Below are 22,911 nucleotides of genomic sequence, written 5' to 3'. Positions count from 1 at the left end.
AGACACATAAAGTCTACTGAGCATGGCGAGCATTAAACAATGCTGTTGTCTGTTACTTTTAGTGGGCTCGGGTGAAGGTCACAACCACATTTGAATATAGCTAAAGGAAGGTTTGGTTGTGACAAGTGCTGTGTGTTAACCCCTACTCCCAGTGGGATAGGGAAAGAGGAAGAGTAAAAGCAAGAAAACTTGTGTGTGAAGATAAGAACTGTTCAGTAAGTGAGAGAGAAGTGGAAGAAGAGAGAAAGAAAACAAAAGGTGCAATGGCAACATCCACCATGTCCCTCATGTAGGCCAAGCTCCCAAGCCCCATCCTTTCCCTTCTGATTGCATGGACCATCCCTTGGGTCAGTGTTGGTCATCTGCCCAGTTGTGTCCCCTCCAAACCCCTTGTGAGCTCCCAATCTATTTACTGGGGGGGGAGAGTAAGAAACTCTGTTTTGGTCACTAATCTAAACCACAGCACCCTTTAGATTGCTGTGAAGAAAAGTAGCTCCATCCCAGCCACACAAAGAGATGTTCTCCTCATGCAGTGGAGAGTGATGGAGTCCATGAAACACACAAACGCATGGGGTTAACCCTAAGGTCTAGCAGACCCTTCCCAGTGCATTGCTGAGACCTTGTCCTTCAAAGATAACACAACAAAGAAAACCAAAGACAGGACGGTATCCTCTGCTCACGGTTTATGGCTCCTGAAGCCACCAGCGTGACCATGACAGCAGAATGAAGCATATTAATTCCTACTTAAAACAAAAGATGATACAGTTAGGTCAGAAACAATCAGATCCAACCCCTTCTGCTGTCAGTGGGCAACATTCCCATTGCCTTCACGTGTTGCCAGCTCTTATGTTACTGTAATGGTCAGTGTCCCACTGGACTGTTTCAGTCAGAGCATCCTCGGGTGCAGAGCAGTTCTGGAGGTTTAAAAGGCTAAGTTTTGATTCCTCTCACCCTGAGGAATAGCCCTGTGGCCAGTTTGGGTCAGCTCTCCTGGCTGCGCCTCCTCCCAGCTTTTCCCCCCTCCATCACTCCCAGTTCCTCAAAGTCCTTGACTTTGTGTAAACACTGCTTAGCAACAGCGAGCCCACAGTGTGTTATCAGCACTGTTCTCAGGCTAAAGCCAAGACACCACTGCACCAGCTGCTGGGAAGAACATTAACTCCGTCCCAGCTGGAAGCAGGATAGGTGGCATCTCAGAACACCTTTCTTCCTCCCCTCGCCAGCTGAACTTACGCTGATGTTCAACAAAAGCTTTTGTTGGAGGCTGCTTCACAGCTTGCACCAGTGACACGTATGGCCTCCTTCCCTAGCACATCCTGTTTTCCTAAGTGAAACCAAACAGCCTTTTCTGCTTTCAGTTTCAAACCTTCATTTGTAAGCTACCAGTTAACAGGTTACATATAAGATAGTTAAGGCAAGTGTGGAGTTACACGAGTGCCACTTGCATCCCAGTCCTCCGGTATTACAACCAAAACCAGATAGGAAGCATTATGTACATGAATACAGCTGTACTCACCTACGAGCAAGCTCTGCATGGAGAAACTATCCCAGCAACACAGAGTGGACACTGCAAAAAGATGACTGCTCTCACACTGGCTGATTCCCTGCTCAGGAGCACTGAGGAGCCTGACAAGGAGTGCTGCCTCCCTGGAGCTATGGTCCGAGATGCTGCCAAGAGGGTTCTGCAGCTTGTCAAGAGCACAGGTTACTACTGCCCACTGCTACTCTTCCATCATGGAATCACAGAAGGGTTTGTGTTGGATGGGACCTTAAAGCTCATCCAGCTCCTAATGTCTAATCTCAGTCTCCCCTCGGGCAGGTTCAAGCCATTCCCCTTGGCCTGTCCCTACAGGCCCTTGTCCCAAGCCCCTCTCCAGGTTCCCTGCAGCCCCTTTAGGCACTGGAGCTGCTCTCAGGTCTCCCCTTCAGGAGCCTTCTCTTCTCCAGGCTGCCCCAGCCCAGCTCTCTCAGCCTGGCTCCAGAGCAGAGCTGCTCCAGCCCTCGCAGCATCTCCGTGCCCCCTCTGGGCTCTCCCAGTGGGATCCATGTTCACATGGGCACAAACGATATCACACACCAGAACCTGGGCAAATCAAGGAAGACTACAGGGTGCAAGTGAAAAATACTGGTGCCACAGTGATCTTTTCCTGTTTTTTACCAGTTAGAGGGAAGGGTGCAGCCAGAAATAGGCATATTTTGCAAATGAACTACTGGCTTCATGGCTGGTGCCATCATGAGGGTTTTGGCTTTTATACCAGGACATTTTTGATGACTATAGCCTGTTAGGGAGGGATGGGATCCACCTTCCCTTGTCTACAGGGGCAAGGGAATCTTTGGCAGCAGGCTGGCCAACTTGATGAGGTGGCTTTAAACTGGAGGGCTTGCGAGTGAGATCCAAAGTGGCTTTGCTTCCACCATTGCAATTAATTGGGGAACAAGCCAGGGCAACCACAGCAGCCACAAATGCTCCACAACTGCCCCCCAGGATGAAAGCCAGAAGGCCAGTCACCTCAACTGTATGGGTACTAATGCAACTGGACACAAACAGGAGGAACTGCGGCTCTGTGCCCGGTCAGAAAGCTGTGGTACCACCGCAATATCTGAAACATGGTGGGATAACCCCCAGGACTGGGTTTGTCCAGCCTGGAGAAAAGGAGGCGCAGGGGAGGAGGCCTTATCACCATGTGCCAGTATTTAAAGGGACTCTTCGTCAGGGACTGCAGTGACAGGACAAGGGGTAATGGGTTCAAACTGAAACAGGGGAAGTTTAGATTGGATCTAAGGAGGAAATTCTTTCCTGTTAGGGTGGTGAGGCACTGGAATGGGTTGCCCAGGGAGGCTGTGAGTGCTCCATCCCTGGCAGTGTTCAAGGCCAGGTTGGATGAAGCCTTGGGTGGGATGGTTTAGTGTGAGGTGTCCCTGCCCATGGCAGGGGGGTTGGAACTGGATGATCTTGAGGTCCTTTCCAACCCTAACTGTTCTATGATTCTGTATGATGTAATATATATATATATATATATGTTATATATGATGCAAAACCACGTCCAATATTCCATCTACAGTGTCATTACTGCTTTACAACTCAAAAAAACCCAACCCAAAACCTCATAAAACAGCAGAAAAAGGTTAACCTTGTTTCCTCTGAACCAACAACTATCTGTAAATCCCTGTCCAGCTCAGCCATACAAGAGCTGGCTCAGCTGAAGAGGAAGATGTTTACACTGCTGCAGTTGTTTGCTCAGCCTTGTCATCAGAGGGCTGGCCGGGTAGGAAGGCCATGCCAACAAACTGCCTCAGTACTTCCTTTACTGTGGAGATGAGCTCAAGATGGTTCTTGCATCTGAAACACAACAACGCAAACAACCCCAGACCAGGAAGGCTTTCAAGGCTGCGCAGTTGGCAGCCAGTGCTTGACAAGATTAACTGCGTGTTGATAAAAACACGGGTAGGAAACACTCCCTCTCGCATGCGTTCATGGGGAAGCAAAGCCTCTTCCCCTCTGCAACAAACCCCACCAGCCTGGAGTTTATTTACATGACCTGGAATAAAACACCATGGGTGATGAGAGCTCTTTTTGCCTTTCCTCCTCCTGAAGCTGTGCCCAAGCTCATTTCCGAATGCCCTGTTTTGGTAAGTGACCATTCCACGACCTCGCACAAGAGGTCTGGTTTCCAGGGAAAGGATCCAAGCCCCGCTGCAGACACTGCTCAGCTCGGCGCTGTGCCAAAGGAGTTCTCTTTCTTCTCTACAAGCGCTCTTCCAACCCCAGCTCCCCCGTGCAAACCGTACCAGGACAACACACACTCCCAGCTGCCTGGCAGAGCAGGAATGCACTCTGCTGCTCCTCCCTCAACTTCCCTGGCAGCCTCCCAGCCAGCACAGCCACCCTCGGCTCCAAACACCCCGAACCCCGAAACCAGCGCTCCTGACAGGGTCCTTCCCAGGACTGCGGGACCCTCCTGCTCCTGCCCACAGGGAGCTGAGGAGAGCTTGCCCCAGGTGGGAAACCACCCCAAGAGGCCACATGTCTCACGGCAGAGCAATGCAGATGTGCAGAAACACACACACAGATGTGCAGAACCGCACACAGAACCACGCAGATGCGCAGAACCACGCACACAGATGTGCAGATGTGCAGAACTGGGCACAGAACCATGCAGATGCGCAGAACCATGCACACAGATGTGCAGAACTGCACACAGAACTGTGCAGATGTGCAGAACCCTGCACACAGATGTGCAGAACCACACACAGAACCGTGGAGATGTGCAGACCCGTGCACAGTGCCATGCAGATGTGCAGAACCGCATACAGAACAGTACAGATGTGCAGACCCGCACACAGACCCGTGCAGATGTGCAGACACACACAGAGCAATGCAGATGTGCAGAACCGCATACAGAACAGTACAGATGTGCAGACCCGCGCACAGAGCAATGCAGATGTGCAGCCCGGGCAGCTCCCGCCGCCGCGAACGGGGGGTGGGGGGGGTGGGGGGGTGGGGGTCGTGCGGGTAGGGGCGGGGGAAGGCGGCTGCAAACACCGCGACTCGCGCACACACACACACAGACACACAGTCACAGACACACACAGACACAGACATGCACACACAGACACAGACAAACACACACACGCACACACAGACACAGACACACACACATACATGCACACACACAGACAGACACACAGTCACAGACACACAGACACAGACACACACACACACACACACAGACAAACACACACACGCACACACAGACACAGACACACACACATACATGCAAACACACACAGACACACACACACAGAGACACACACACAGACTCACAGTCACAGACACACACACGCACACACACACACACGCAGACACGCACACACACACGCAGACACGCACACACAGACACACACACACGCACACTCACACACACACACACGCAGACACACGCAGACACGCACACGCAGACATGCACACACACAGACACACGCATGCACAGACACAGACACACACACGCACGCACACACACGCACAGACACACACACACGCACACACACACACAAACACACGCAGACACACACAGACACGCACGCACACACACACACAGACACACACACAGACACAGACACGCACACACACACACGCACACACAGACACAGACACGCACGCACACGCACACACACGCACACACAGACACGCACACACACACGCACGCACGCAGACACACACGCACACGCACACGCACACACACACACACACAAGCACGCACACACACACAGACACGCACACACACACACACACAGACACGCACGCACACGCACACACACGCACGCACACACACACACAGACACAGACACGCACAGGCGGGCCGGTGCCACGGCCGCGCGCACCCACCTGCCCGCCACCTGCCCGCCGCCGCCCGCCGGCCGCGCGCCCGCCGCCGCCCCGGCCCCTCAGCACCGCGGAGCCGCGCCCCGCCCCCGCGCGCGCCCCCGCCGCGTCACCGCGGGAGCGCGGGGAATCGAAACCGGGGCCGCCCCGCCCTCCCCGCGCCGTGCCCCGGATGAGGCGGGGGTTCCGGGCTGCGCTCAGCTGACCGCACACGCGGCCCCCTGCCGGGCGGGAGGACCGTCAGCCGCCGGCGCCGAGCCGCGGGGCGCCTGAGGGGTTAAAGGGGGCAGCAGCGCCATGTAACCGGTTACATGGGACCTGGGTGCTCCCCCCGAGGGGCCGTGCGGCCGCCGAGCTGTGTCCAGAGGGAAAGCGGCTGCTGCGGTGCTCCACGGGTTAAGGAGAAACTCGGGAGCTGGGGCTGCTCCTGGGGCACTGCCCGGTGCCTCTCGCTGGGAGCAACAAGCCAGCGGTTAATCATGGACCCGCAGCCTCTTCCGTGTGGGAAGGGACCTCAAAGCTCCTCCAGCTCCAACCCCTGCCACGGGCAGGGACCCCTTCCACTGGAGCAGCTTGCTCCAAGCCCCTGTGTCCAACCTGGCCTTGAGCACTGCCAGGGATGGGGCAGCCACAGCTTCTCTGGGCACCCTGTGCCAGCGCCTCAGCACCCTCACAGGGAAGAGCTTCTGCCTCAGAGCTCAGCTCAGTCTCCCCTCGGGCAGGTTCAAGCCGTTCCCCTTGGCCTGGCCCTACAGGCCCTTGTCCCAAGCCCCTCTCCAGGTTTCCTGCAGCCCCTTTAGGCACTGGAGCTGCTCTCAGGTCTCCCCTTCAGGAGCCTTCTCTTGTCCAGGCTGCCCCAGCCCAGCTCTCTCAGCCTGGCTCCATGGCAGAGCTGCTCCAGCCCTCGTAGCATGTCTCTGGCCTCGATCCGACAGCTCCACGTCCCTCTTGTGCTGGATCAGGACTGCAGGGAGGTCTCCTCAGAGCAGGGGAGAATGCCCTGGCCAGGCCTGTATTCCTGCACACCTGGCTGCAGTAACAACTCCATGGGCCGTTGCATTCATTTGCTTTGACTCACCAGGAAAGTTTAAGGACTCTGATGCAAGTCCTTGTGTTAGCATGAGCATGGCAGGTAGCAAAGGGTTAACAGGCACAAAGAGAGGGCGAGGGCCTGTGCACCCACCTGGGCAGCATCAGGAGCATGGGGAGTCCCAGAGCAGATGCAGCTGGGTCTGGCCCAGGATCTGAGCTCTGGGGATGGATATGGTTTCAGTGGCCTTGGGCACTCTGCCACGGGCAGCTGGTGACCGGAGTGGGAAAGCAGAAGGCATCTGCTGGATCTCAGCACACAGCCTGGGACAGAACATGTTCCATCTCTTCCTCATCCGTGTTGTCGCTGACACCTGTGTGCACTGTCAGCATCCGGGGGGGGAATTTCCACCTTTTAGCATTTGTACCTGCGCTATAGTTTGTGTCACACAGATGGATTCATCTTACTGGGTGCACAAAGCTTTCAAATCATACGTGGTCTGTGCCCAGCTCCTCATTTCCCTGGTGAAGCTGATGTGAATAAGTCTATTTCTCTGTTTGGCTGCAGGCAGCCATCGAAAGACTCTCATATTTGCTTCAAGTGGAGGTCAGCCCTGCCTGTTCGTATCCTGCGAGCTTTGCTCTGACACACTCAAACTGAGTTGTTTTGGGTGATGATCTGTTAAAGAAGGGAAACACCAGGAACAACTTAATCCCTATAAATCCCCAGAGACATAGGTGTTGTAAATACACAGGAACGCGGTGAGCTTTTCCATTGGAGACATTGAGGACCAGTTAATAAAAAGAAATAGAAGAGAAGGCAGTGGAACTGCAGTCTTACCAAACTCCTTCTCACTGCTGAGAAGAGATGCCTCAAGTTCCAGTAAATGAGTCTTGAATTCTTTGGGTTTTATAATCTTTGGCTCTTTTTAATGCAAAGATCTGCCTAGTTTTGGGTCTGGTAATCTACTATCCTACATACCAGTTTCAAGTGTTCTTATCTGCAGCATGTATTTACTGTTCCAACTCAAATGTATTAAGCCCATGGAATAGTTTTTAAACTTAGTTGTAATGTGTCAGTGACCCATTCAAAGTCAACAATCGCTTTATTTGGCTTGAGCAATTAAAAAGAGAGTATTTAGAAATCATTGGCAGGTGGACGGTTTCCTTTAGAAAACAAGGAGCAGAGACCATACCCTCTAGCGTGAGGCAAGGCTACAAAAAGGCAAATACCTGCTACAACGAGGAAAATACTGAAAAGAGTGAGGAAATCACTTCAAAAGGTTAAAATTACTGGGGTTTCAGGCTGCAGCTCCAGCAGAAGAGGAGTTTAAAAGGTTGAGATTGCTTGAGAACAAGAGCCTGTATTTTCTGTTTGTTTTTAAAGAGAAGCAAGTTAAGCAGCATTCCAGTACGTAACTGTTTTTTTCCTAGCCTAGCACTTTTCTAGACCTCCTTGTAAGGAACAGCATTTTCATAGCTGATACAGCAGTCTCTGCAAAGGTCTTCTCATTTACCCTTAAATAAGTCTCCTTGATATGCGTGTTAATGGAAAGTGGTATCTTTCACCCTTCTTACAGTAGGACAGCTTCTCCAGTTTTAGTTAGAAAGAGATAACTGGAAGAATGCAGACCACAGAACCTTGATTCACAGACCTCTGCTGCTTTTCAGCTTGTCCTGGCAAGCACCCCCAGTGTCTGTGCAGTTCTTGGAGCCCTTATCATGGCTGAATGCAGACCCCACTCGTCTTGCAGTGAATTTCATGCAGCTTCAGGATGCTGGAGAAAATACTAACGCAAAATCTGTGCTTCAGTGGCTGGCTGTGTATCGACAGCAGAAGCAATAGCACTGCTGGTACTGATACATTACTAAACTTACTTAGAGAGAAGGAGCTGCTTTAAGTTAACGCAGTGTCTACCTAAAGAAAAAAACAAAATGACACAAAACCTCTTATTCCAAGGCACAAAAAACTTTGGATTGATGTTCCAGTGAAATCAAATTATCCCATATCTGAAGGGGGCCTACAAGGATGCTGGAAAGGGACTCTTCATCAGGGGCTGTAGCTACAGGATAAGGGGCGATGGGTTCAAACTAAAATAGGGGAAGTTCAGGTTAGATATAAGGAAGAAGTTCTTTACTGTAAGGGTGCTGAGACGTTGGAATAGGCTGCCCAAGGAAGTGGTGAATGCTCCATTCCTTTCAGTGTTCAAGGCCAGGTCAGGCAGAGGCTTGGGTGACATGGTCTAGGGTGAGGTGTCCCTGCTTATGGCAGGGCGGTTGGAACTGGATGATCTTAAAGTCCCTTCCAACCCTAACTATTCTATGATTCTATGATAGAATCATAGATATGATATGTGTATATATATATGATATGATCTATAATTCAAGACAGTTACTGCTGCTCACCTGACACCGGATCACTTGTGAAACTGCAGTAGTTATATTCTGAGTCAGTATCTCACAGTCCAGGGCTAGGTGAAAATGTGCTTCTGCAAGTAGAAGAGTTGCTCAAGACTGCATGTCACACACACACAGCCTCAGGCAGTGACAGATTGCAAGAGGAGGTTTTGCTAGAAAATATTGCCCCAATTGAGATTCTTCACCCTAATCTATAGTGCATTTTTATGAGTTCTGAAGGAAGGCAAGTTCTGAAAGCTCAGGATGAGAACATAACTTTGAAGTCCATGTGCTAGGTATTTATATCCCCTCATCATACCCTGTGTGTGCAGTACTGTCAAGTAAGGAATTAAGTCCACTTTATAGGACTCTGGAGCACCTAGATGAGTAGGAGGATTGGTGCAAGGCCCTGTAGGGCATACCTGACAGAATTTGGAACCAGAGTTCATTCTTCTTGCCAGTATGTTAACCATAGCATCACCTGTAGGCCTAAAATGCAGGCATTTATTTATATGGACCTGAAAACACCCATAGTTGCATTTCCTAGGGAAAAAATAAGTAAATTGCTGTACAAGGTGAAGACTTGTGACACTCCAGGGATGCTGGAGTGGGGTTCCTTTCCTTCTTGGTCTTGGGGACTGCCTGTCTTTATTCTTATATATTCCCTTAATGCAACCTGTGTTTGTGAACTTGTTCTTCTTTGGTTCTCAATGGCGCAGTAATCTGTTCTTTCTTTTCTACCTGAACTGGTTGAACAAGATTATCCTCCTGTGATGACCACTGTGCTTTGTGTTCATGTCCTGGGGCCTCTGGTACCATCCTATGTTTGAATGTTGTGGTTCCCATTCTGTTCTAGGATAACAACACAGTCAACAAAGATATATCTTGTCACTATAAACTAAGGCTAATCTAAACCCAGCCTAACCTCTACATAATTACTATCACTGGTAAAATAAGGCCAAATCAGTTTAGGCCAACAGAACCCAGACAAGACACTGCATTGTCAAGTTACTGCAAGTCCTCCAGCCTTTCACTTGCAGTGCGAAAATGGTATTTACTTGGCTGCAGACTAAGCCCTGGTTCTTAGGGAGGGCACTGCCGTAGGTGAGGCATTCCGTAGTCATCCTTTTCAAACATACCACAACCTTACTTGTTACGTCTTCTTCTCACTTGCCATAAAAACCTGTCACAAGCAGAATGCTCATGTAAATGAGTCACACATTGGTGCGGAGGCAGCATTCTCCATGTTCCCAAAATGATACAAAGATGGGATTTATGAGATCAAATTTATGCCAACTTCTTTCTTCTCCCAATTTACAGTAACTGCGTCATTCCACAGTGTTCGGAGTTTTCCAAGCTCCTGTTCACAATAATGCTGCTTTTTCTGACAGTCTGCTTATCTTTCCCTTTGGAACAAAAAACCTTCTTGGCCAGCTGGGAAGCGTGAAACAAAAGCCCTCCTTTTCTCCTTCATTTTTGTAACTTTCCATGTGACTGTGTGTTCTGCAGAATATAAAACTTATCTTTCTAAAACATCCTGTGAGCTCTGGCTGGTAACTCCTGTATGATGGTGTAATACTAGTGCAGGGCATTGCTTGTATCTGTCACTGTGGTTTTCCCTCTGGGATTTAGTATATTCCGAAAGATCGGTTCTTTTGGCACAGTCTCAGGTAGCGGAAGCTTAAGACAAACTTAAAAGTACTTTGTTAGCTGTAGAGAGTTCTTATATATTCATAGAAGTAAACTGAAGAATAAACACTTTAAATTATATACAGTTGTCCTCATCTTGATATGTAATAAAGAAATCTTCTATGGTGAGAACAATCAATCACTGCAAAAAGCTCCTCAGGGGTGTGCTACAGCCCCCATCCCTGAAGGTTTCCAAGATAAGCTTGTCTAGGCTCCCTTTACCACCAAAGGTTGGACCAGAGGATCACAGGAGGATTCTTGGGGGCCCTTTCCAGCCTGGGCTCTACTGGGTTTCTGTGATTATTGCATGATTGGACCTTACAAGAATGGGCAAGATACATATGCTGAAGTTTCAGTACCTTAACCTTTCCTTTAGTAGATGAAGTAGCTCTTGGGGGACATCTGAGCCTTGAGCCAACGATCTCTACATTCCTCAACTTTTTAAGGTGAAATGAATGAAGCTGCATTTTACTAAACATGTAACTGTTCAGTTAGTGTTCTTCACCTTTCTCATTCCTCCTTTGTCCCCACTCCTCCTCGCTCAGCTGTTTTGCCTCCAAAACAAATAGGTTTTCATGGTGGGTGCAGAAGGAGCACATCTCTTTGCCTTGGTCACGCCTATTGCTTTCCCAGCCCATTCTTCATCCCTGGCTTGGCTCAGCCCCTGCCTCCTGTAAGACTGTTTGAGCTGTTCTCACAGCAGTGACTGCACTTCATGTAAACAGTCTTGAGCTGGCTGGGTTACACCAAATTGTTTAGCAGCCATAAAAGGAGAGAGCAAAGGAAGGTAACTACTTGGGCGTTACTAAGTGAGTTTCATACTTCTGCAGCTTTAATGCTGCTATCAATAGCTGGGTTAAAGTCTAGCTAAGAGGCATCCCTAGAGCAGTCTTTCCACACAGCTACAGATTGGGCAAAGAAGAGATTCAGAGCGGCCCTGCAGAGTAGGACTTGGGGGTGCTGGTCGATGAGAAAATGAACATGAGCCGGCTGCAGTGTGCGCTTGCAGCCCAGAAAGCAACCGTATCCTGGGCTGCATCCAAAGGAGCGTGACCAGCAGGGCGAAGGAGGTGATCCTGCCCCTCTGCTCTGCTCTTGTGAGCCCTCACCTGGAGCATTGTGTGCAGTTCTGGTGTCCTCAACATAAAAAGGACATGGAACTGCTGGAACAAGTCCAGAGGAGGCCACGAGGATGATCAGGGGCTGGAGCACCTCCTGTATGCAGACAGGCTGAGGAAGTTGGGGCTGTTCAGCCTGGAGAAGAGAAGGCTGCGTGGAGACCTCATAGCAGCCTTCCAGTACCTGAAGGGGGCCTATGGGGATGCTGGGGAGGGACTCTTCATCAGGGACTGTAGTGACAGGACAAGGGGTAACGGGTTCAAACTGAAACAGGGGAAGTTTAGATTGGATCTAAGGAGGAAATTCTTTCCTGTGAGGGTGCTGAGGCACTGGAATGGGTTGCCCAGGGAGGTTGTGAGTGCTCCATCCCTGGCAGTGTTCCAGGCCAGGTTGGATGAAGCCTTGTGTGGGATGGTTTAGTGTGAGGTGTCCCTGCCCATGGCAGGGGGGTTGGAACTGGATGATCTTGAGGTCCTTTCCAACCCTAACTGTTCTATGATTCTATAACAGGCCTTGTGGAGGTGTAAAAGATTACATTGCTTTCCTGACAACATGCACAGTGCTTGCTGTCACAGGGCTCCAGCCCCCACTCGGGACATACTGTGCCACAACTGGTTTAAGTGCATGAAGAATGCCACTACAAAATCGTTGTGCTGATAGCAAACACAGGAGAAACAAAAAGCTTTGTCTTGGAAAGAACACCAGAGATTGCATGTGGATTGCTGACAACTGCTTGTACAATGGTACGGAACTCTGCTTGGAGGGCTATAAGGTGCCTTAATAGATGTTGAGGTGGTTTACAAATATACTGGCCCCTATGATGACATAGGCAAGGTTAAGCCATCGGGCTTTAAGGGAAAGGAGTGACAGGAAAGAGTGATAGGCAAGAAACATTAGACAGGAAAGATGTGAAGGGATTTTTCAGCACTAGGGCAACTAGAAGCAAAATAATAAAGCAGACACGTATTAGCCACTAGTCACGTTGCATTACCCTTTACTTCCTATGGGCTTAAGATTCCATTAAACATTCTTTTAAAGCCCTTATTGTGAAGCCCCTGATTTCTCCGGGAACTGTTTGTTGACCTCAGAAACAAACTGTGGCAAACAGGAGCTCATCACCAGCATTACTGTGTCGGTTTGGGGACACGCTTCTGAAGTCAAGCAAACATCCTGCAATAATCATCCTGGTAGAAACTGCAGCTCCACTACCTCCATGAAACCACACCTACACCACAAACTTCTGCCCTCATAGCTGCAATAGCTGCAGACATGATTTATGGCCAGTGTCGTTTCTTTTACTTACTCTTTCATGTGGGGAGAGTCAGAATAAGACCCGGGGAGGGGAACCAGGGTCAAACACAGCCCCTAGAACGCCAGGCCCGTAGGATGGGGTATGATCCAGGTGAGGTTGGTCAGGCCCTTGAGGCTAGTTGGTTTCTCCAGGGCCCTGGCATACGGTATAGTTTGCTTGGGTCCTCAAGGGACAAGGGAAAATGTGTGTTTGCCACGTCAGTGTCAGGTGCACGTTGGCATCACAACAGATATGGTGCCTTCAGTTTGGAGCTGAGTCTGCATCCCATTAGATTCAGGTCGGTGGCAGGATGCGGCAGTAGCTGACCCAGGTTTGCTGCTGTACTCTCAGGAGCTGGGAGAAGATGATGGCTGCTCAGGACAGCAAAAGCTTTAGGTGGAGTAGCTCGCACAAGCTCAGCATGGCTTGTGACACGCGTTATGGATGTGTTACAAAGGATGTTCTTCCCCACAAAGGGATGTTTTCCCATCGGTGAGAAAGGAGCAGAGCTAAAAGGCATGATTTCTAGCACCAGCCTTGTGCCATGGCCCATCCCTTCCCTGCAATGGATGTGCCACCATCCTGAGCTGTGATGTGTGGGTTCCTGTGTGGAGTGACAAGGAAGTGGTGGGACCTGGTATTCGCTCTCCCATCCAAGATAAAACCTTTTCCCTTGGAAACGTACCCACACCAATGCCTCTGCAGCTGCAGCGGAAGACGTGCAGGATCTACAGGGCTTTATACATCAGTTCATGCTGTCCTACTGGTCTTTATGAGCACCTCCTCCCAGTGCTCCTTCACCCACACCCAAGCACCCCAGACCCGCCAGCACTCCTGACCTCGTACCCATTCACACGCAGCGCTGTCTGCGCAAGCGGGCTCAGCCTTTCCAGTTTCTGCTTCCCTTCCACTCATTTAGAACCAAGGGAACGCAGGCTCAGTAACGCCCGGCAGCGCGTGTGCGTGGCAGGGACGCGGTGCAGGAGCAGGAAGTGCCCCAAAGGCTCCCCAGGTGCCAAGGTCCCTTCTTGCAGACGAGTTCAGAAAGCTGAAGGTTTCGTTTCCTGCCCTGTGACCGGTCCGACAAACACAGCCGTGCCCTGCAAACAGGCGCAGCAGTGACCCTTGTGCCCCTGCCCGGGTCAGAGTCCCTTCCAAGCCAAAAAGCAGCATCGTCCGCTTCCTGCCCCACAGCTGAGGTGGTGTCCTCGGTGTCTCTGCACTGAAGGGAACACCCCTAAATAGCAGCTATAGAGGGCTCAGAGGTTACATGACATGCAGCCGTTAGTCCCCATCAGCCACTCATCCCTCTGAGCACTGATGTCTGTTGGATCACACAGACACTGGTGCCTGGGTACCACCTGCCACATCCCACCCATGGACTTTGACTTGTTTCAGTCACGTACTCTGGTTCCCATCTTGTATCGATAGATGCAACACAACAACTGTGCCTGTGCTTTTATCAACGCTTTGGTCTTTTAAAGTGGCTTTGCCCCATTATTTGGATGCACTCAGTGACAGAAGTGATAAAACACCCTCTCTAAGGTGAGCATTACTTCCTTTCTGCATCCCAAAGTGGGCAGCAGAGTAAGTAATGTGAACACAAAGTGCAGAGGTGTGTGATCCTTGGCTCTATATGAGTGGCATGGGATGGAAAGATGGATAAGGAATTGGCTGGATGGTTGCTGGTGGTCAACATCTCCATGTCCAAGTGCAGACAGGGATGTGCGGTGTTGGGACAGTGGGGGCAATTGTGGGAGAGCTGGGCTGGGGCAGCCTGGAGAAGGCTCCTAAAGGGGAGACCTGAGAGCAGCTCCAGTGCCTGAAGGGGCTGCAGGGAACCTGGAGAGGGGCTTGGGACAAGGGCCTGTAGGGACAGGCCAAGGGGAATGGCTTGAACCTGCCCGAGGGGAGACTGAGCTGAGCTCTCAGGCAGAAGCTCTTCCCTGTGAGGGTGCTGAGGCGCTGGCACTCGTGCGGCGCAGCCTCCTGCCACCAGGCGGCGCTTTCCTCCTGCCCACCAGGCGGAGCTCTCCTCCTGCCGCCTAGGGGGCGCTTTTCTCCCGCCAACATAGGTGGTGCTCCCCTCCTGCTGCCAGGCGGCGGCCTCCTCCTGCCACCTAGTGGGCGCTTTCCTGCTGTCACCTAGGGGGCACCCTCCTCCTGCCACGAGGGGGCGCTTTCCTCCTACAACCTAGGGGGCGCTCTCCTCCTGACACCAGGCGGCGCTTTCCTCCTGCCCGCTAGGCGGCGCTCTCCTCCTGACACCTAGGGGGCACTCTCCTCCTATCCTCCTAGGGGGCGCTCTCCTCCTGCCACCAGGCAGCGCTTTCCTTCTGCCATCAGGCGGTGCCTTCCTCCTGCCACCCAGGGGGCGCTCTCCTCCTGCCACCAGTAGCGCTTTCCTCCTGCTGCCTAGGGGGCGCTGTCCTCCTGCCACCAGGCACCGCTTTACTTCTGCCACCTAGGGGGCACTCTGCTCTTGCTACCTAGCGGGTGCTCTCCTCCTGCCACCAGGCAGCGCTTTCCTCCTACAACCTAGGGGGCGCTCTTCTCCTGCAACCTAGGGGGCGCTCTACTGCTACAACCTAGGGGGCGCTATCCTCCTGCCGCCAGGCGGCGCTTTCCTGCTGCCACGTAGGGGTCACTCTCCTCCTGACACCTAGGCAGCATTCTCCTCTTCCCACCTAGGGGTCGATCCCCTCCTACCACCAGGCGGCGCTTTCCTGCTGCCACCCAGGGGGCGCTCTCCTCCTGCCACCTAGTGGGCGCTTTCCTGCTGTCACCTAGGGGGCACCCTCCTCCTGCCACGAGGCGGCGCTTTCCTCCTGCCACCCAGGGGGCGCTTTCTTCCTGCAACCCAGGGGGCGCTCTCCTCCTGCCATCAGACGGCTCTTTCCACCTGCACCTAGGGGGCGCTCTACTGCTACAACCTAGGGGGCGCTCTACTGCTACAATCTAGGGGGCTCTCTACTGCTACAATCTAGGGGGCACTCTCCTCCTGCCACCAGTAGCGCTTTCCTCCTGCCACCTAGGGGGCGCTCTCTTCCTGCCAACAGTGGCGCTTTCCTCCTGCCACCTAGGGGGCGCTCTCCTCCTGCCACCAAGCACCGCTTTCCTCCTATAACCTAGAGGGCGCTCTCCTCCTGCCACCAGGCGGTGCTTTTCTCCTGCCATATAGGGGGTGCTTTCCTTCTGCCACCAGGCAGCGCTTGCCTCCTGCAACCCAGGCGGCGCTTTCCTGCTGCCACGTAGGAGGTGCTCTCCTCCTGCCACCTAGAGAGCGCTCTCCTGCCACCTAGGGGGCGCTTTCTCCCCGCCACATAGAGGGCGTTCTCCTCCAGCCACCCGGCGTTTCTTTCAACCTGCCACCTAGGGGGCGCTCTCCTCCTGCCACCTACTGGGCACTTTCCTCCCACCACCAGGAGGCTCTTTCTGCCTGCCACCTAGGGGGCGCTCTCCTCCTACAACCTAGGGGCGCTCTCCTCCTGCAAACTAGGGGGCGCTCTGCTCTTACAGGCAGCCGGCACTCTCCTCCTGCCACCTAGGGGGCGCCCTCCTCCTGCAAACTAGGGGGCGCTCTCCTCCTGACACCAGACGGCTCTTTCCACCTGCTACCTAGGGGGCGCTCTCCTCCGGCAACCTTGAGGGCGCTCTCCTCCTGCAAACTAGGGGGAGATCTGCTCTTACAGGCAGCCGGCGCTCTCCTCCTGCAACCTAGGGGGCGCCCTCCTCCTGCAACCTAGGGGGCGCTCTCCTCCTGCCACCTAGGGGGCGCTTTCCTCCTACAACCTAGAGGGCGCTCTCCTCCTTCAAACTAGGGGGCGCTCTCCTCCGGCCACCTAAGGGGCGCTCTCCTCCTGCCACCTACGGGGCGCGCTCCTCCTGCAGCGTAGGGGGCGCTCTCCTCCTACCACCTAGGGGGCGCTCTCCTCCTGCAACCTAGGGGGCGCTCTCCTCCTGCCACCTAGGGGGCGCTTTCCTCCTACAACCTAGAAGGCGCTCTCCTCCTACAACCTAGGGGGCGCTCTCCTCCTACAACCTAGGGGGCGCTCTCCTCCTGCAAACTAGGGGGTGCTCTGCTCTTACAGGCAGCCGGCACTCTCCTCCTTCCACCTAGGGGGCGCTCTTCTCCTGCCCCCTACTGGGCCCTTTCCTCCCGACACCCGAAGGCTTTTTCCGCCTGCCACCTAGGGCGCGCTCTCCTCCTGCAACATAGGGGGCGCCCATCTCCTGCCACCTAGGGGGCGCCCTCCTCCAGCCACCTAGGGGGCGCTCTCTTCCTGCAGCCTAGGGGGCGCTCTCCTCCTGCCACCTAGGGGGCGCTCTCCTCCTGCAGCCTAGGGGGCGCTCTCCTCCTGTCACCTAGGGGGCGCGCTCCTCCTGCAGCCTTGGGGGCGCTCTCCTCCTGCAAACTAGGGGGCATCCAGCTCTTACAGGCAGTCGGCACTCTCCTCCTGCCACCTAGGGGGCGCTCTCCTCGTACAATCTAGAGGGCTCCCTCCTCCTACCACCTAGGGGGCGCTCTCCTCCTGCCACCTAGGGGGCGCGCTCCTCCTGTAAACTAGGGGGCGCTCTGCACTTACAGGCAGCCGGCACTCTCCTCCTGCCACCTAGAGGGCGCTCTCCTCCTGTCACCTAGGGGGCGCTCTCCTCCTGCCGCCTAGGGGGCGCCCTCCTCCTGCCGCCTAGGGGGCGCCCTCTTCCTGCCGCCTAGGGGGCGCTTTCCTCCTACAAACTAGGGGGCGCTCTGCTCTTACAGGCAGCCGGCACTCTCCTCCTGCCACCTAGGGGGCGCCCTCCTCCTGCCACCTAGGGGGCGCTCTCCTCCTGACACCAGGTGGCTCTTTCCACCTTCCACCTAGGGGGCGCTCTCCTCCTACCACCTAGGGGGCGCTCTCCTCCTGCAAACTAGGGGGCATCCAGCTCTTACAGGCAGCCGGCACTCTCCTCCTGCCACCTAGAGGGCGCACTCCTCCTGTCACCTAGGGGGCGCTCTCCTCCTGCAGCCTAGGGGGCCTTCTCCTCCTGCCACCTAGAGGGCGCTCTCCTCCTGCCACCTAGGGGGCGCTCTCCTCCTGCAACCTAGGGGGCGCCCTCCTCCTGCCACCTAGGGGGCGCCCTCCTCCTGCCACCTAGGGGGCGCCCTCCTCCTGCCGCCTAGGGGGCGCTATCCTCCTGCCACCTAGGGGGCGCTCTCCTCCTGCCACCTAGGGGGCGCTTTCCTCCTACAACCTAAAGGACGCTCTCCTCCTACAACCTAGGGGGCGCTCTGCTCTTACAGGCAGCCGGCACTCTCCTCCTGCCACCTAGGGGGCGCTCTCCTCCTGACACCAGACAGCTCTTTCCACCTGCCACCTAGGGGGCATACTCCTCCGGCAACCTAGAAGGCGCTCTCCTCCTGCCACCTAGGGGGCGCTCTCCTCCTGCCACCTAGGGGGCGCTTTCCTCCTACAACCTAGAGAGCACTCTCCTCCTACAACCTAGGGGGCGCTCTCCTCCTGCAACTTAGGGGGCGCTCTGCTCTTACAGGCAGCCGGCACTCTCCTCCTGCCACCTACGGGGCGCCCTCCTCCTGCCACCTAGGGGGCGCTCTCCTCCTGCAAACTAGGGGGCGCTCTCCTCCTGACACCAGGCGGCTCTTTCCACCTGCCACCTAGGGGGCGCTCTCCTCCTACCACCTAGGGGGCGCTCTCCTCCTGCAAACTAGGGGGCATCCAGCTCTTACAGGCAGCTGGCACTCTCCTCCTGCCACCTAGAGGGCGCTCTCCTCCTGTCACCTATGGGGCGCTCTCCTCCTACAACCTAGGGGGCGCTCTCCTCCTGCCACCTAGGGGGTGCTCTCCTCCTGCAGCCTAGGGGGCCTTCTCCCCCTGCCACCTAGAGGGCGCTCTCCTCCTGCCACCTAGGGGGCGCTCTCCTCCTGCCACCTAGGGGGCGCCCTCCTTCTGTCACCTAGGGGGCGCTATCCTCCTGCCACCTAGGGGGCGCTCTCCTCCTGCAAACTAGGGGGCATCCAGCTCTTACAGGCAGCCGGCACTCTCCTCCTGCCACCTAGAGGGCGCTCTCCTCCTGTCACCTAGGGGGCGCTCTCCTCCTGCCGCCTAGGGGGCGCCCTCCTGTCACCTAGGGGGCGCTCTCCTCCTGCCGCCTAGGGGGCGCCCTCCTCCTGCCGCCTAGGGGGCGCCCTCTTCCTGCCGCCTAGGGGGCGCTATCCTCCTGCCACCTAGGGGGCATCCAGCTCTCACAGGCAGCCGGCACTCCCCTCCTGCCACCTAGAGGGCGCTCTCCTCCTGTCACCTAGGGGGCGCTCTCCTCCTGCCACCTAGGGGGCGCTCTCCTCCTGCAAACTAGGGGGCGCCCTCCTCCTGCCACCTAGGGGGCGCCCTCCTCTCGCCGCCTAGGGGGCGCTATCCTCCTGCCACCTAGGGGGCGCTCTCCTCCTGCCACCTAGAGGGCGCTCTCCTCCTGCCACCTAGGGGGCGCTCTCCTCCAGCCACCTAGGGGGCGCTCTCCTCCTGCAGCCTAGGGGGCGCTCTCCTCCTGCAGCCTAGGGGGCCTTCTCCCCCTGCCACCTAGAGGGCGCTCTCCTCCTGCCACCTAGGGGGCGCCCTCCTCCTGCCACCTAGGGGGCGCTATCCTCCTGCCACCTAGGGGGCGCTCTCCTCCTACAACCTAGGGGGCGCTCTCCTCCTGCAAACGAGGGGGCGCTCTGCTCTTACAGGCAGCCGGCACTCTCCTCCTGCCGCCTAGGGGGCGCTCTCGTCCCGCAAACTAGGGGGCGCTCTCCTCCTGACACCGGGCGGCTCTTTCCCCCTGCCACCTAGGGGGCACTCTCCTCCGGCAACCTAGAGGGTGCTCTCCTCCTACCACCTAGGGGGCGCTCTCCTCCTGCCACCAAGGGGCCTTCTCCCCCTGCCACCTAGAGGGCGCTCTCCTCCTGTCACCTAGGGGGCGCTCTCCTCCTGTCACCTAGGGGGCGCTCTCCTCCTGCCACCTAGGGGGCGCTCTCCTCCTGCAAACTAGGGTGCGCTCTGCTCTTACAGGCAGCCGGCACTCTCCTCCTGCCGCCTGGGGGGCGCTCTCCTCCTGCAAACTAGGGGGCGCTCTCCTCCTGCCACCTAGGGGGCGCTTTCCTCCTACAACCTAGGGGGCGCTCCCCTCCTGCCACCTAGGGGGCGCTCTCCTCCTGCAACCTAGGGGGCGTTCTCCTCCTGCAAACGAGGGGGCACTCTGCTCTTACAGGCAGCCGGCACTCTCCTCCTGCCACCTAGGGGGCGCCCTCCTCCTGCCACCTAGGGGGCGCTCTCCTCCTGCAAACTAGGGGGCGCTCTCTTCCTGACACCGGGCGGCTCTTTCCACCTGCCACCTAGGGGGCGCTCTCCTCCTGCCACCTAGGGGGCGCTTTCCTCCTACAACCTAAAGGACGCTCTCCTCCTACAACCTAGGGGGCGCTCTGCTCTTACAGGCAGCCGGCACTCTCCTCCTGCCACCTAGGGGGCGCTCTCCTCCTGACACCAGACAGCTCTTTCCACCTGCCACCTAGGGGGCATACTCCTCCGGCAACCTAGAAGGCGCTCTCCTCCTGCCACCTAGGGGGCGCTCTCCTCCTGCCACCTAGGGGGCGCTTTCCTCCTACAACCTAGAGAGCACTCTCCTCCTACAACCTAGGGGGCGCTCTCCTCCTGCAACTTAGGGGGCGCTCTGCTCTTACAGGCAGCCGGCACTCTCCTCCTGCCACCTACGGGGCGCCCTCCTCCTGCCACCTAGGGGGCGCTCTCCTCCTGCAAACTAGGGGGCGCTCTCCTCCTGACACCAGGCGGCTCTTTCCACCTGCCACCTAGGGGGCGCTCTCCTCCTACCACCTAGGGGGCGCTCTCCTCCTGCAAACTAGGGGGCATCCAGCTCTTACAGGCAGCTGGCACTCTCCTCCTGCCACCTAGAGGGCGCTCTCCTCCTGTCACCTATGGGGCGCTCTCCTCCTACAACCTAGGGGGCGCTCTCCTCCTGCCACCTAGGGGGTGCTCTCCTCCTGCAGCCTAGGGGGCCTTCTCCCCCTGCCACCTAGAGGGCGCTCTCCTCCTGCCACCTAGGGGGCGCTCTCCTCCTGCCACCTAGGGGGCGCCCTCCTTCTGTCACCTAGGGGGCGCTATCCTCCTGCCACCTAGGGGGCGCTCTCCTCCTGCAAACTAGGGGGCATCCAGCTCTTACAGGCAGCCGGCACTCTCCTCCTGCCACCTAGAGGGCGCTCTCCTCCTGTCACCTAGGGGGCGCTCTCCTCCTGCCGCCTAGGGGGCGCCCTCCTCCTGCCGCCTAGGGGGCGCCCTCTTCCTGCCGCCTAGGGGGCGCTATCCTCCTGCCACCTAGGGGGCATCCAGCTCTCACAGGCAGCCGGCACTCCCCTCCTGCCACCTAGAGGGCGCTCTCCTCCTGTCACCTAGGGGGCGCTCTCCTCCTGCCACCTAGGGGGCGCTCTCCTCCTGCAAACTAGGGGGCGCCCTCCTCCTGCCACCTAGGGGGCGCCCTCCTCTCGCCGCCTAGGGGGCGCTATCCTCCTGCCACCTAGGGGGCGCTCTCCTCCTGCCACCTAGAGGGCGCTCTCCTCCTGCCACCTAGGGGGCGCTCTCCTCCAGCCACCTAGGGGGCGCTCTCCTCCTGCAGCCTAGGGGGCGCTCTCCTCCTGCAGCCTAGGGGGCCTTCTCCCCCTGCCACCTAGAGGGCGCTCTCCTCCTGCCACCTAGGGGGCGCCCTCCTCCTGCCACCTAGGGGGCGCTATCCTCCTGCCACCTAGGGGGCGCTCTCCTCCTACAACCTAGGGGGCGCTCTCCTCCTGCAAACGAGGGGGCGCTCTGCTCTTACAGGCAGCCGGCACTCTCCTCCTGCCGCCTAGGGGGCGCTCTCGTCCCGCAAACTAGGGGGCGCTCTCCTCCTGACACCGGGCGGCTCTTTCCCCCTGCCACCTAGGGGGCACTCTCCTCCGGCAACCTAGAGGGTGCTCTCCTCCTACCACCTAGGGGGCGCTCTCCTCCTGCCACCAAGGGGCCTTCTCCCCCTGCCACCTAGAGGGCGCTCTCCTCCTGTCACCTAGGGGGCGCTCTCCTCCTGTCACCTAGGGGGCGCTCTCCTCCTGCCACCTAGGGGGCGCTCTCCTCCTGCAAACTAGGGTGCGCTCTGCTCTTACAGGCAGCCGGCACTCTCCTCCTGCCGCCTGGGGGGCGCTCTCCTCCTGCAAACTAGGGGGCGCTCTCCTCCTGCCACCTAGGGGGCGCTTTCCTCCTACAACCTAGGGGGCGCTCCCCTCCTGCCACCTAGGGGGCGCTCTCCTCCTGCAACCTAGGGGGCGTTCTCCTCCTGCAAACGAGGGGGCACTCTGCTCTTACAGGCAGCCGGCACTCTCCTCCTGCCACCTAGGGGGCGCCCTCCTCCTGCCACCTAGGGGGCGCTCTCCTCCTGCAAACTAGGGGGCGCTCTCTTCCTGACACCGGGCGGCTCTTTCCACCTGCCACCTAGGGGGCGCTCTCCTCCTGCCACCTAGGGGGCGCCATCCTCCTGCCACCTAGGGGGCGCGCTCCTCCTGCTGCCTAGGGGGCGCTTTCCTCCTACAACCTAGAGGGCGCTCTCCTCCTGCCACCTAAGGGGCACTTTCCTCCTACAACCTAGAGGGCGCTCTCCTCCTGCAAACTAGGGGGTGCTCTGCTCTTACAGGCAGCCGGCACTCTCCTCCTGCCGCCTAGGGGGCGCTCTCCTCCTGCCACCTAGGGGGCGCTCTCCTCCTGCAACCTAAGGCGCGCTTTTCTCCTACAACTTAGAGGGCGCTCTCCTCCTACAACCTTGGGGGCGCACTCCTCCTGCAAACTAGGGGGCGCTCTGCACTTACAGGCAGCCGGCACTCTCCTCCTGCCCCCTACTGGGCCCTTTCCTCCCGACACCCGGAGGCTCTTTCTGCCTGCCACCTAGGGGGAGCTCTCCTCCTGCAAACTAGGGGGCGCTCTGCTCTCACAGG

At 56.5% G+C, this 22,911-nt stretch overlaps 1 protein-coding gene across 1 annotated transcript in view; it reads right to left on the bottom strand.

The window, feature by feature from the left end:
- The window catches only part of TRANK1 (tetratricopeptide repeat and ankyrin repeat containing 1), a 39,211-nt gene extending 33,766 nt beyond the window's left edge, over positions 1-5,445 (bottom strand). Inside the window, exon 1 of the mRNA XM_065665395.1 lies at positions 5,387-5,445. The gene's annotated coding sequence lies outside the window, so the exon portion shown is untranslated. The remainder of the gene's footprint in view (positions 1-5,386) is intronic.
- Between the last annotated feature and the right edge of the window lie 17,466 nt (positions 5,446-22,911).

Source organism: Lathamus discolor, chromosome 2 (assembly GCF_037157495.1).
Source record: "Lathamus discolor isolate bLatDis1 chromosome 2, bLatDis1.hap1, whole genome shotgun sequence".
NCBI classification, from domain to species: Eukaryota; Metazoa; Chordata; class Aves; order Psittaciformes; family Psittacidae; genus Lathamus; species Lathamus discolor.
The sequence above is the reverse complement of the archived record's forward strand: the minus strand, read 5'-3'. Positions and strand labels throughout refer to the sequence as shown.